Source organism: Triticum aestivum, chromosome 3A, assembly GCF_018294505.1.
Source record: "Triticum aestivum cultivar Chinese Spring chromosome 3A, IWGSC CS RefSeq v2.1, whole genome shotgun sequence".
Taxonomy (NCBI): Eukaryota; Viridiplantae; Streptophyta; class Magnoliopsida; order Poales; family Poaceae; genus Triticum; species Triticum aestivum.
Genome location: NC_057800.1, coordinates 10,377,645 through 10,389,228, shown reverse-complemented (window position 1 = coordinate 10,389,228; position 11,584 = coordinate 10,377,645). Strand labels below are relative to the sequence as shown.

Genomic DNA, 11,584 nt, shown 5'->3' with positions numbered 1-11,584 from the left:
CATGGGGCCCCTTGGACTTGATTTTAGGTTTTCATAATGTTAGTAGCCCAAGGAAGAGGCGCTATTAAATTTTTTTGAAGTACATGAACATTGTTTACATGGATGATTTATTTTGACATCTTCTGTCTTTGTGCAGCATTCATGGTCTTATACGTGGTGAGAATATGGAGCTTGGGCGTGATTCAGATACAGGTGGCCAGGGTACTTCTTGCGTCTCCCTCATTTTCATGTTTTGCGTCCTTGATGTTAGCTTCATATCTGTACTTACATTCCTGGTTGGTTAGCTTGTGTTTATCTTGTTGTAGTTGCTACGTACTCCCTCCGATCCAAATTAGTTGTCGCTGAAACGGATGTATCTAGCACTGAAATACGTCTAGATACATCCATTTCAGCGACAACTAATGATGGATAGGAGGGAGTAATACTTACAGGTTGTCTATATGCCATTGATGGTTGAGTTCAAACTAACTGGTTCATAACCTGCAGGTCAAATAGTTGTAGAGCTTGCTAGGGCGTTAGGTGAACACTGAGTATATAGAGTGGATCTGCTGACAAGGCAGATTTCTGCCCTGATGTTGATTGGAGTTATGGGGAACCTACAGAGATGCTGAGTCCAAGAAATTCAGAGAATCTTGGGGGACATGGGTGAAAGCAGTGGTGCTTATATTGTCAGGATACCATTTGGGCCAAGAGAAAAGTATATCCCTAAAGAGCAGCTCTGGCCCACATCCAGGAATTTGTTGACGGTGCACTTGTCCATATCATGCAAATGTCCAAGGTTCTTGGAGAACAAGTTGGGCAATGGCCAACCAGTATGGCCTGTTGTTATCCATGGACACTATGCTGATGCAGGCGATTCTGCTGCTTTATTATCTTGGGGCACTCAATGTGCCAATGGCTTCACAGGTCATTCTCTTGGCAGAGACAAGTTAGAGCAACTTCTAAAGCAAGGGCGTCAAAACCAGGGATGAAGTAAATGCAACATACAAGATAATGCGACGGATTGAGGCTGAGGAACTTTGTCTTGATGCATCTGAAATTGTAATACATAGCACTAGGCAAGAGATTAGAATAAAACAATGGGGATTATATAATGGATTTGATGTGATTATGGAGAGGAAACTTAGAGCAAGAAATAAAGCGTGGTGTTAGCTGCTATGGTCGTGAAATGCCTCGTATGGTTGTAAGTCCATCTACATTGATTCCTTTCTGGTCTAATAGATTTCATTATTTCACTATATTATATGCTTACTGTTATATGATATGATCAGCCAATTCCTCCTGGTATGGAGTTCAGCCATATAGTGCCTCATGATGTTGATCTTGATAGTGAAGAAGCGAATGAAGTTGGCTCAGATTCACCAGATCCACCTGTTTGGGCCGATGTAGGTTCTCCATTTTATCCCCCATAAAGAATATGCAGGAATAATTGTTGATGTTCCACTGGGATCGCGTGTTATATTTTACCTACTTTTCTGGTTAAAACAATTTCAGATAATGCGCTTCTTCCTCGAACCCTCGCAAGCCCATGATTCTCGCTCTTGCTCGTCCAGATCCCAAGAAGAACATCACTACGCTGGTTAAGGCATTTGGTGAACACCATGAACTGAGAAATTTAGCAAACCTTGTATGTGCCAGTACTGTGTAGTTTCTCTTGTTGCCTATAATTATATATTTTTTTGCTATACGCGGTTTAGTTATCATTAATAATCTTCTGCCATCAACATATCACTGCCTGTTCCCAGTCTTTATAACTATTCTTTATCGGCAGACGTTGATCATGGTAACCGTGATGTTATTGATGAAATGTCAAGCACAAATGGAGCTGTACTTTGACATCAGTACTCAAGTTAATTGGACAAGTATGATCTATATGGGCAAGTGGCATACCCCAAGCACCATAAGCAATCTGAAGTTCCAGATATTTTATCGTCTAGCGGCAAGAACAAAGGTAACCAAGTGTATCTTTATATTTTGAAATGTTTCGGTGGCCTTATATAATAAGTGTGCTAGTGGATTCTCTGACATCGTATCATAATTAAGTTATGATTGGATGCAATGGGCCTACTGGTTCTCACATTTTAACTACTGTCAGTATTACTCCCTCCGTTCCTAAATAAGTCTTTCTAAGAGATTTCATTATGGACTACGTACGGATGTATATGAACATAGTTTAGAGTGTAGATTGACTCATTTTGCTCCGTATGTATCTATATTAGAATCTCTAGAAAGACTTATATTTAGGAACGGAGGGAGTAGTTAGCTGATGCATATCTTGTGTTCTAATTTTAATGGCTTGGCAATTTGCCTAGTCTTTTTTGCTCACTCTGACGTCTGCACAACAAACTGACCGTGCTGCTTCTTTGTGCCCTACTCACATTTTATACATAAATATATGCTTATTTTAGTTTCTGTTGTTTCCAGGGGGTGTTTATTAACTGTGCTTATATTGAACCATTTGGGCTCACCTTGATCGAGGTTACTTCTGCAACATTTCATTTTATTGTACTCTATCTGTGGATTGATAATGTTTATTGCAAGCTTTACATCTTGTTGCCTGCCAGGCTCTGCTATGGTCTACCTATGTTGCTACCCAAAATGGTGGGCCTGTCGATATACACCGGGTACTGTTCTGCTATCTTGGTTTACGTTTTGCAGTGACTCACTTTTTGTTCTGCCTATTGATGCTCCTCTTTTTATTCAGGTTCTTGACAATGGCATTCTTGTTGATCCCCACAATCAAAATGATATAGCTGAGGCACTTTATAGACTTTGTTTCTGATAAGCAATTGTGGGCAAAATGCCGTCAGAATGGTCTGGATAATATCCATCGATTTTCTTGGCCTGAACATTGCAAAAACTATTTGTCACGGGTTGGTACGCTCAAGTCTAGACATCCACGATGGCAAAAAGAGCGATGATGCTACTGAAGTTCTGAAACAGATTCACGTGGTGACTCTTTTGAGGGATATTCATGATATATCACTTACTTGAAGATCTCCTTGGACAGTGAAAAATCAGGCAGCATGTCAAAATATGGAAGGAGTTCAACCCAGTGACAGGAGAAACCTTGAGGATGCTGTACAAAAATTTTCAGAAGCTGTTAGTGCTGGCACAAAGGATGAGTCTGGTGAGAAAGCTGGGGCCACCACAGGCTCCAATAAATGGCCATCTCTGCGAAGGAGAAAACAAATCGTTGTTATTGCTGTAGATTCTGTGCAAGATGCGGACTTGTTCAGATTATCAAAACATTTTTCAGGCTTCAAACAAAGAAAAATCATCTGGTGCTCTTGTTTTGTATTGTCAACAATCTCGAGCAGCATCAGAGATACATCCTTGTTAACATCTGGGGGCATAGAAATTACTGATTTTGATCCTTCATATGCAGCAGTGCAGTGATCTTTGCTATCCATCTTCAAATTCAGAAGACATGCTTAGCCCTGCCGAGCTTCCATTTATGATCGATCTTGATTATCACTCTCAGATTCAATATCGTTGGGGAAGGAGAAGGTTTAAGGAAGACACTAATTCGTTGGGGCAGCAGAAAAGAATAGCGAGAGTGGAAAAGAAAGCAGTTGTTGAAGATGACAATGTTCATCCACTTACTGCATTTCATTTAAAGTGAAGAATACTGGGCTGTACGTTTGTTTCTTCGTCCTGTTATGCCCTCTTCATCTACTTCTTCACTGATTTTCTCAACCTTCCCTACTATAGCCGGTGTTCTTATTATGCTTCAACTTTCAACTGTTTTAGGTCCCTTCCTGTGAAGGATCTTCAGGAAGGACCAAGGAGAATTCAGGCATTGCGCTGTCATGTATTGTACAGCCATGATGGCAGCAAGTTGAACTTCATACCTGTTCTAGCATCACGATCCCAAGCACTAAGGTTTGTTTATTCCTATAAATGTTGTATATATTTTCTGAACACAGCCTTCAGTCCACAGTTGAGTAAAATGCTATACTTTGTACGGTTATAATCTATCTGACAGTACATGTTAACCGTTCTAGGATGTTTGTAGTTCTGATTATCAATTTGTATGAAGTGTTTTTGGAGGTATCAGAGTATATAGATTGATCGCATATATACAAAGAAAATAGCGGTCATAGTAGAACATCGTTATGTCAATGTCCTGAATGACTTATATTATACTCTGATACTAGAATACATATTGATGTTGAAATGACGATATTCATTGTTTAATAAATGTAAAGATATAGTAGAAGTTAGTAATGTGCCATGCAATGTGCCATGCACAGTACTGCCCTCTATTTCTAAATATAAGTCTTTTTAGAGATTTCAGTAGGGACTATATACGGATGTATATAGACGTATTTATAGAGTGTAGATTCACTCATTTTGCTCCGTATGTACTCCCTCCGTTCCTAAATATTTGTCTTTCTAGAGATTTCAACAAGTGAGTACATACGAAGTAAAATCAATGAATCTACACTCTAAAATATGTCTACATACATCCGTATGTTGTAGTCTATTTGAAATGTGTAGAACGACAAATATTTGGGAACGGAGGGAGTAGTTCATAGTGGGATCTTTAAAAAGACTTATATTTAGGAATGGAGGGAGTATTTTTATTCGTTTAAGAGGCATGGATTGCTGGAGAAACTTTAATAATCTGGTTCCCAATACAAACATAATAGAAGTAAGATGTATGTAGGCGTGTTCTGCAAGCATCGATTGGCTGACAAAATCTATTAAGCATCAGAAGGCTGAAGGCTAGCAAGGGCGAGACCTGTGTTTGGGCTTTGGACCACAGTTAGATTTAGGCTTTCCTTTAGTGTTCTTTTTTTCTTCTTTCCTGTAGGGTCGTTTGACACCTCATTGTTGTATCTAGACTACTTTCCTACCTAATGAGAAGGTGCGATATGCTCTTTCATGTATACTAATAACTGCATGCTCAGACAAATCTGCCAAAAATTGGCAACTACATAGTCCTGATGGTATGTTTGTTCATCTTTGTCCAGGTACTTGTATATAAGGTGGGGCGTAGAGCTGTCGAACATGACGGTGGTTGTTGGTGAAAGCGGCGATACAGATTATGAAGGGCTACTCGGAGGCGTGCAGAAGACCATCATACTCAAAGGCTCATTTAATTCCGCGCCAAACCAGCTTCATGCCGCCAGAAACTATTCGCTAGAGGATGTCGTATCGTTTGACAAGCCAGGAATTGCTTCCGTCGACGGTTATGCCCCAGATATCCTAAAATCAGCTCTACAACAATTTGGTGCCCTGCAGGGCTAGAATCACCAGCTTTGTCAGAGTCAGCAGAGGAATAAAGTAGGTGTGTGGAGGCACACTTTTGCTGTGGGGTCGCACACGAGACACGGCGGCCTCGTCCCGTGCCTGGTATCTGGATAGGGCGCGACCGTGGCGGCAATCGAGCACAAGGGTGTGGCTTGCATGCTCGGTTTATCCCTTCGGATTTTGTGACCTACATTCCATTTTCAACGCATGGTGAAATTGTTCATAGGTTCCAAATAAATACAGTTAGTATCGAACTATGGTCATAAAGCGTGTGCTATAGGGAATGAAGTACCCTGTTGTTTGGAAACCATATATATACCCAACAATGTGCATGCATCTCTACGAATAATTAGCATCTCCAAGGAGCTAGAGCTGGAGCGAGCAATCTTAATTTTAGTGGATTGTGTAAAAACAATTTCCTCACCAGTTGTTTCTGTTTTCTTTATTCATGTATCCTTAGCTCCTTCACTTCTCCGCTCCGCTCTGATGATCAGCAGCAGAGTAGTACGTACTTTGCAACTGTGTATGTACACTGAAGCTGCTGCTGGTACTGCTTATTTTTTTTTTCGAAACGAAGGCAAAAGATTTGCCTCGTCGATTAATTAAGAGGAAGAGAATTGCCCAGTTAATTAACGGAAAACCGGGCGAAAACCGTTACATATAGACCACATGCGGACTACTCGCAAAGAAAGAAACTCCATGGCCCCACGGTCAACCCGACAAAAATATAAAACGAGCAACAACCACAATCGCTCGCACTTCTACATCGCAAAAAAAACCCCAACGAATCCAAAGCTGTAGACAACAAACACCAGCAAACCCACCAAGATGAGCCAATCACAGATGATGGCCGAAGAGACTGAGTATCATTCATTAAGCAGCCACGGACGCTTTACCAATGGCGCCACTCTTCTTGCCTATGCTCCTGAGAGCCTTCTTCACCTTCTTGATTTTACCCGAACAAGCCTTCTCCACTAGTAAGCAAGCAATTGTCTTGCCAGACCCAGGGCTAGCTGCCTCCAAGCCGGCGAGCAAGCGACCAAGCTTTTTCGCGAAGACCACCTCATCAATACGTGCCCACATAGCTTCACGGTCAAAGATGGGCGACCGGATGGACTTTAGCGCCTCAGAATTTGGTGCCAAAGCACCTACCTCATCAATCTCGGCACCCACAGGTGCCACCTGGCCCACAACCACAGGTGATAAGACAATAGCAGCATCCAAACCTCCACGATCCACCAATGCGAGAGGCTGACTGGGCTCCAACAACGGCGGTGAGGTCGCAATCGGCATCGTCAAGGCCCCTCCAACCGACTCCATCTCCGTAGGAAGCACCATCGAAATAGGCGAAGTGGGCTCCCCACAAAGCTTCTGCAGCTCAGGCATAATTTGCAGCACTGGTGCCACGACCTCAAAACGGCTTCACTCTTAGAAGCAATCGGCATGACAGTCAGCGACAACGGGCGAGATGTAGCATGAGGGGAGAGATCTCCATACATGCTTGCTTCCCCGTCAGCAAAACCAACCTGGATCTCGGGCAGCAGGGACACAACGGGCACAACCTGAAGCTTGGCGAGAGAAGCCTCTACACTTGCCAAAACGCTCCCAACTCGCGCAATGCAGTCGCTACTTCAAGCTCAGTGCCCAGGCACTGAGCGACACCAGATTGATCGGAGTTCGAGGATCGGAGTCCGAAGAATGCATCTGTCCAGTAGAATGATTGAGATTGCTTGCGATGACAATTGCCCAACCAACTACAGATTCGCCCCTGGTATAGAATATAGACACAATCTGGGTCATGCAGTTGTTCATACTGTGCCGCCTTCCCTTGCATTCTACTCCGTCCGAAATTACTTGTCGCTCAAATGAATATACATCCATTTTCGCAGAGAAGGCAAATATACACAAGCTGCTTTGGCCTACCATGTGGTGATGCACTTATATTTACATTACAGTAAGAATGGCCCTAGTTTGAATCAGTCACGAGGGGGAGGAATCCCCACCTGTATTTGTGCGAGAGAAATCAAATTGAAAACCTTAACAACCCAAGGGGCTACGATCCATAGATTTTACCCCCAACTTGGGGTGCCTTCATAGTGTCTAGGCCTGTTGATGTTGATCCTGCACTTTCAAGGGAAGCGGCGGAATGAATATACTTCCTCCGTTTCTAGATATAAGGCTTTTTTTTTAAAAGATTTTAATACGGTCTACATTCAGATCTTTCTAGTAATGACCCGACTTCTCCCTCCGTTTCCAAAGATTTTAATACGGCCTCAAACATATATTAGACGTGTTTTAGAGTCTAGCTCATTTTTCTCTGTACATAGTCTGTATTGAAATCTTAAAATGTGCATATATTTAGGAACGGAGGGAGTAGTACTTATCCTAGTTGTATGATAGACACCTCCTATGTGTACTAGTACTTGTGCGCTGAAAGCAGTGAAGAAGAAATATATGTTTATGCCCATGTTTCTTTCCATGCTAAGCACTGCTAGATTTCATATTGATTTAGCTGGAGTTTTCATATTTCCACAAGTGTTTGCTGATATCTCTCCCGCCTAATTTCCTTTGCCTTCTCACACCCGACTTATTTTGCAAATCACTTGATTTAGGTGTTGTGCATGGGCTCCGAATCAAGTGTATGATATCTGCTGCAGTGAAGCAGTACACATAGCACGTGAAACCCATTGAGTTATTGTTGGTACACTTCTGCTTCAGTACACTCCCTTTAAAAATATTAACTGTGATCTCTGCATACCCCTTCATAATAAACGTATGATGGTATTCAAAAAAATATGTTGTCCACAATCTTTTCATACTCCTTCACAATAAGAGTAAAAAAAAAGAGTATGACGGTCTTTAAAAAAAATGTTGTCCACGCCCAGCGCGCCTATATATCGCTTGAGGCATTTACAGTAATGACCCGGCCCATTAGAACACTTAAAATAAATAGAGGTGAAAAAGGAAGAAGTCAAGGGTTGAACCCAAGTCTCCTGAATGCAGGATTGCAACACAAGCCACTAGCTAACTATTAACTTAGTGATAAAATAGTAGGGCGCAAGCAACTCATCGTAAAGGAGGCGATTTGTTCTGCTGGTTACCTATTTTTTTCTGTTTTCGTTTTTTCCTTTATTGTCCACCGGTTTTCTTGGTTTTCACTGTGTTATTATTTTCTTCTTCAAGTTTCTTGTTTCTTTCTTGGATTTCAATGACTTTTTTCGTCATCATTGGTTTTGTTTGGTCCGTTCTCGTTTTTTATCGGGTTTTTGTTTCTCTCAGGTTTCAGTGTTTTTCCAAACACATTTTTGTATATATCTAATATATTTTTCCTATTAGACATTTACTGTTTTTCAAATACAAGATAAACATTTTTTAATACATGGTCAACAGTTTTTATATAAACATTAAATATTTTTCAAATGCTTGATTAGCATTTTCCAAATATACAAGATTAACTGTTTTTAATACAGGATTAATATTTTTCCTATACACATTTAACATATTTCAAATGTTTGATTAACATTTTTCGGATACAAGATTAACATTTTTTCTATTCATATTTAACATTTTTCAAAAGCTTGACTAAATTTTTTGAAGTACTTTTCAAATATTTTTTTCAAATGCTTGGATCAACATTTTTCAAATAAAAGTTTAACTTTTTATAATACATGGTCAACATTTTATATATACACATTTAACACTTTTAAATGCTTGGTTAAATTTTTTAAAATACTTATTTAACTTTTTTGTCAAATGCTTGGATTAACTTTTGTGTTCAACTAATTTAACACAAATTATATATTTTTGTGTACATCAGAAATTTTTTCTCTCTATACATTTAACATTTTTCAAAATGCTTGATTAACATTTTTTTTCAAATGCTTTAGGTAAATTGTTTTTATAATACATCTGTTTGGAATTTTTGGAAGCATAAATGAAAGTAAAAATAAATTTAAAAAATGGAAACAAAAACGTGAAAACAGACGAGGTTGTGCCCTCCCGCACATTTGGGCTGGCCCATCTAGCGTCCGGCTTAATGGGAGGCCCCCGATAGGCGGCCTGTGTACGTACTGTCCGTACACGACCCGGCATACATGACATACTCAAACCCAACTCGACACTGTCAGCATTTTTTCTTTTCTTTTTTGAATCTTCAAAAAATGTGCGCCACAGGAGATTCGAACTCCAACCCTCAAGGTTTGTTCCTGTTTTTTAAATGGGTTTTATTCTAGTTATTTCCTTTTCCTTTTTCTGTTTTTTGAAATGTGTGATTTTTTTTCTATTGACAAATTTCAAGAAATGATTAGGACACAAGAATTTTTTTGATTGATAACTAGGGAACCAACCCATGGTTAGATGGTTAGGTAGACAGTGGTATTCCCAACCCACCAGGGTTCAAATTCTGGTGCTCGTATTTATCTTAGATTTATTTCGGGATTTCCGGTGATGCACGTTTAGTTGGAGGAGACGTTCTTGTCGACTACGAGGCGTTTATGGTGACTTAGTAAGATCTCAAGATGATATGTCGTCCCAGTCTCTCGGAGGTGCTCATAAGGGTAGGGTGTGTGTGCGTTCATCGGGGTGAGTGTATGCACGTATATACAAGTTGCGACACGTCCGACCTTTATCTACATTTTTTGGCCGAGAAAACTAGAGAAAATATTGAATTTGTCGAAAACTAAAACAACTTGGCATGATGCCTGGAATTGGTCATACAAGGGCATAAAAAAATTAGGATCATTTCAAGGATGTCGAGAAACAATATGCTCTCTGACAGAACCTTCTAATATATCCGAACACCCTCTGTTTAACATGGTCTTTTTTTTTGGAAATCTTTGAAATGACTCCTACTTCTGCAAGTAGGTGGCATGCCCCATGGTAGGCATCCATGTCAGATGTGAGTGATTTTCAACACCGTATGCAAGTTACGACACAGCCGACCATTGTTATCGGCCTTTTTGACCGAGAAAACTCCATAAAATACAAAATTTGTCGAAAAACAAAACAACATGGCATGATGCATGGAATTGGTCATACAAGGCCATGTTAATAAGATGGGGTCATTTCAAGGATGTTGAGAAACAACTTGGTCTTAGGTGGAGCTTTCTGGCCTACTTGAACATCCTCCGTTCAACATTGTCTATTTTTGGACAATTTTGAAATGACTCCAACTTTTGCAAGGAGGTGAGCGTGGCCATGGTTGTCATCCATGTCAGGTTTGAACGATTTCCGACGCTGTATGCAAGTTGCGATATGTCTGTCCATTTATCGGCCTTTTTTGTGTGAGAAAACTCCAGAAACACCAAAATTTATCGAAAGTCAAAACAAATTGGCATGGTGCCTTGAATTGGTCCTACAAGCCAATGACAAAAATTAGGGTCATTTGACACATGTCGAGAAACAATGTGCTCTTAGACAAAGCATACGGCCTACTCGGACACCCTACGTTAAACATGATATTTTTTTGGACATTCTTGAAATGAACCAACCTATGCGAGCATACCAGGTTTGAACCAAAAAGTATTTAAAATCATAGTTTAAACATGTTCATAAAAATATTATTTTAAGTATTTAACATAACTAATAAGTACAAAGGAACAAAATACAAAGCAGTAATAAATAAATGTTCGAAACTTTAGGCCCATGAGGCCCATTAACCCCCCGGGGGGTTCCGGTAACCCCCCGGTGATCCGGTTTTATCCGAAACTTCTCCGGAACGCTTCCGGTGTCCGAATATAGTCATCCAATATATCAATCTTTATGTCTCGACCATTTCGAGACTCCTCGTCATGTCCGTGATCACACCCGGGACTCCGAACTAACTTTGGTACATCAAAATGTATAAACTCATAATAACTGTCATCGTAACGTTTAAGCGTGCGGACCCTACGGTTCGAGAACAATGTAGACATGACCGAGACACGTCTCCGGTCAATAACCAATAGCGGGACCTGGATACCCATATTGGCTCCTACTTATTCTACGAAGATCTTTATCGGCCAGACCGCATAACAACATACGTTGTTCCCTTTGTCATCGGTATGTTACTTGCCCGAGATTCGATCGTCGGTATCCAATACCTAGTTCAATCTCATTACCGGCAAGTCTCTTTACTCGTTCTGTAATACATCATCTCACAACTAACTCATTAGTTGCATTGCTTGCAAGGCTTAAGTGATGTGCATTACCGAGAGGGCCCAGAGATACCTCTCCGATAATCGGAGTGACAAATCCTAATCTCGAAATACGCCAACCCAACATGTACCTTTGGAGACACCTGTAGAGCTCCTTTATAATCACCCAGTTACGTTGTGACGTTTGGTAG

General features: G+C 40.5%; 1 pseudogene across 1 annotated transcript; it reads left to right on the top strand.

Annotated features, from left to right (window-relative positions):
* The first annotated feature begins 1 nt into the window (after position 1).
* Positions 2-5,708, top strand: LOC123056587 (probable sucrose-phosphate synthase 4; annotated as a pseudogene). The gene is made up of 12 exons (XR_006426782.1): positions 2-27; positions 137-201; positions 487-1,183; positions 1,272-1,385; positions 1,495-1,631; positions 1,772-1,951; positions 2,425-2,478; positions 2,565-2,624; positions 2,705-2,905; positions 3,108-3,638; positions 3,754-3,885; positions 4,980-5,708. The product of XR_006426782.1 is annotated as a probable sucrose-phosphate synthase 4 (transcript).
* Positions 5,709-11,584: the final 5,876 nt, after the last annotated feature.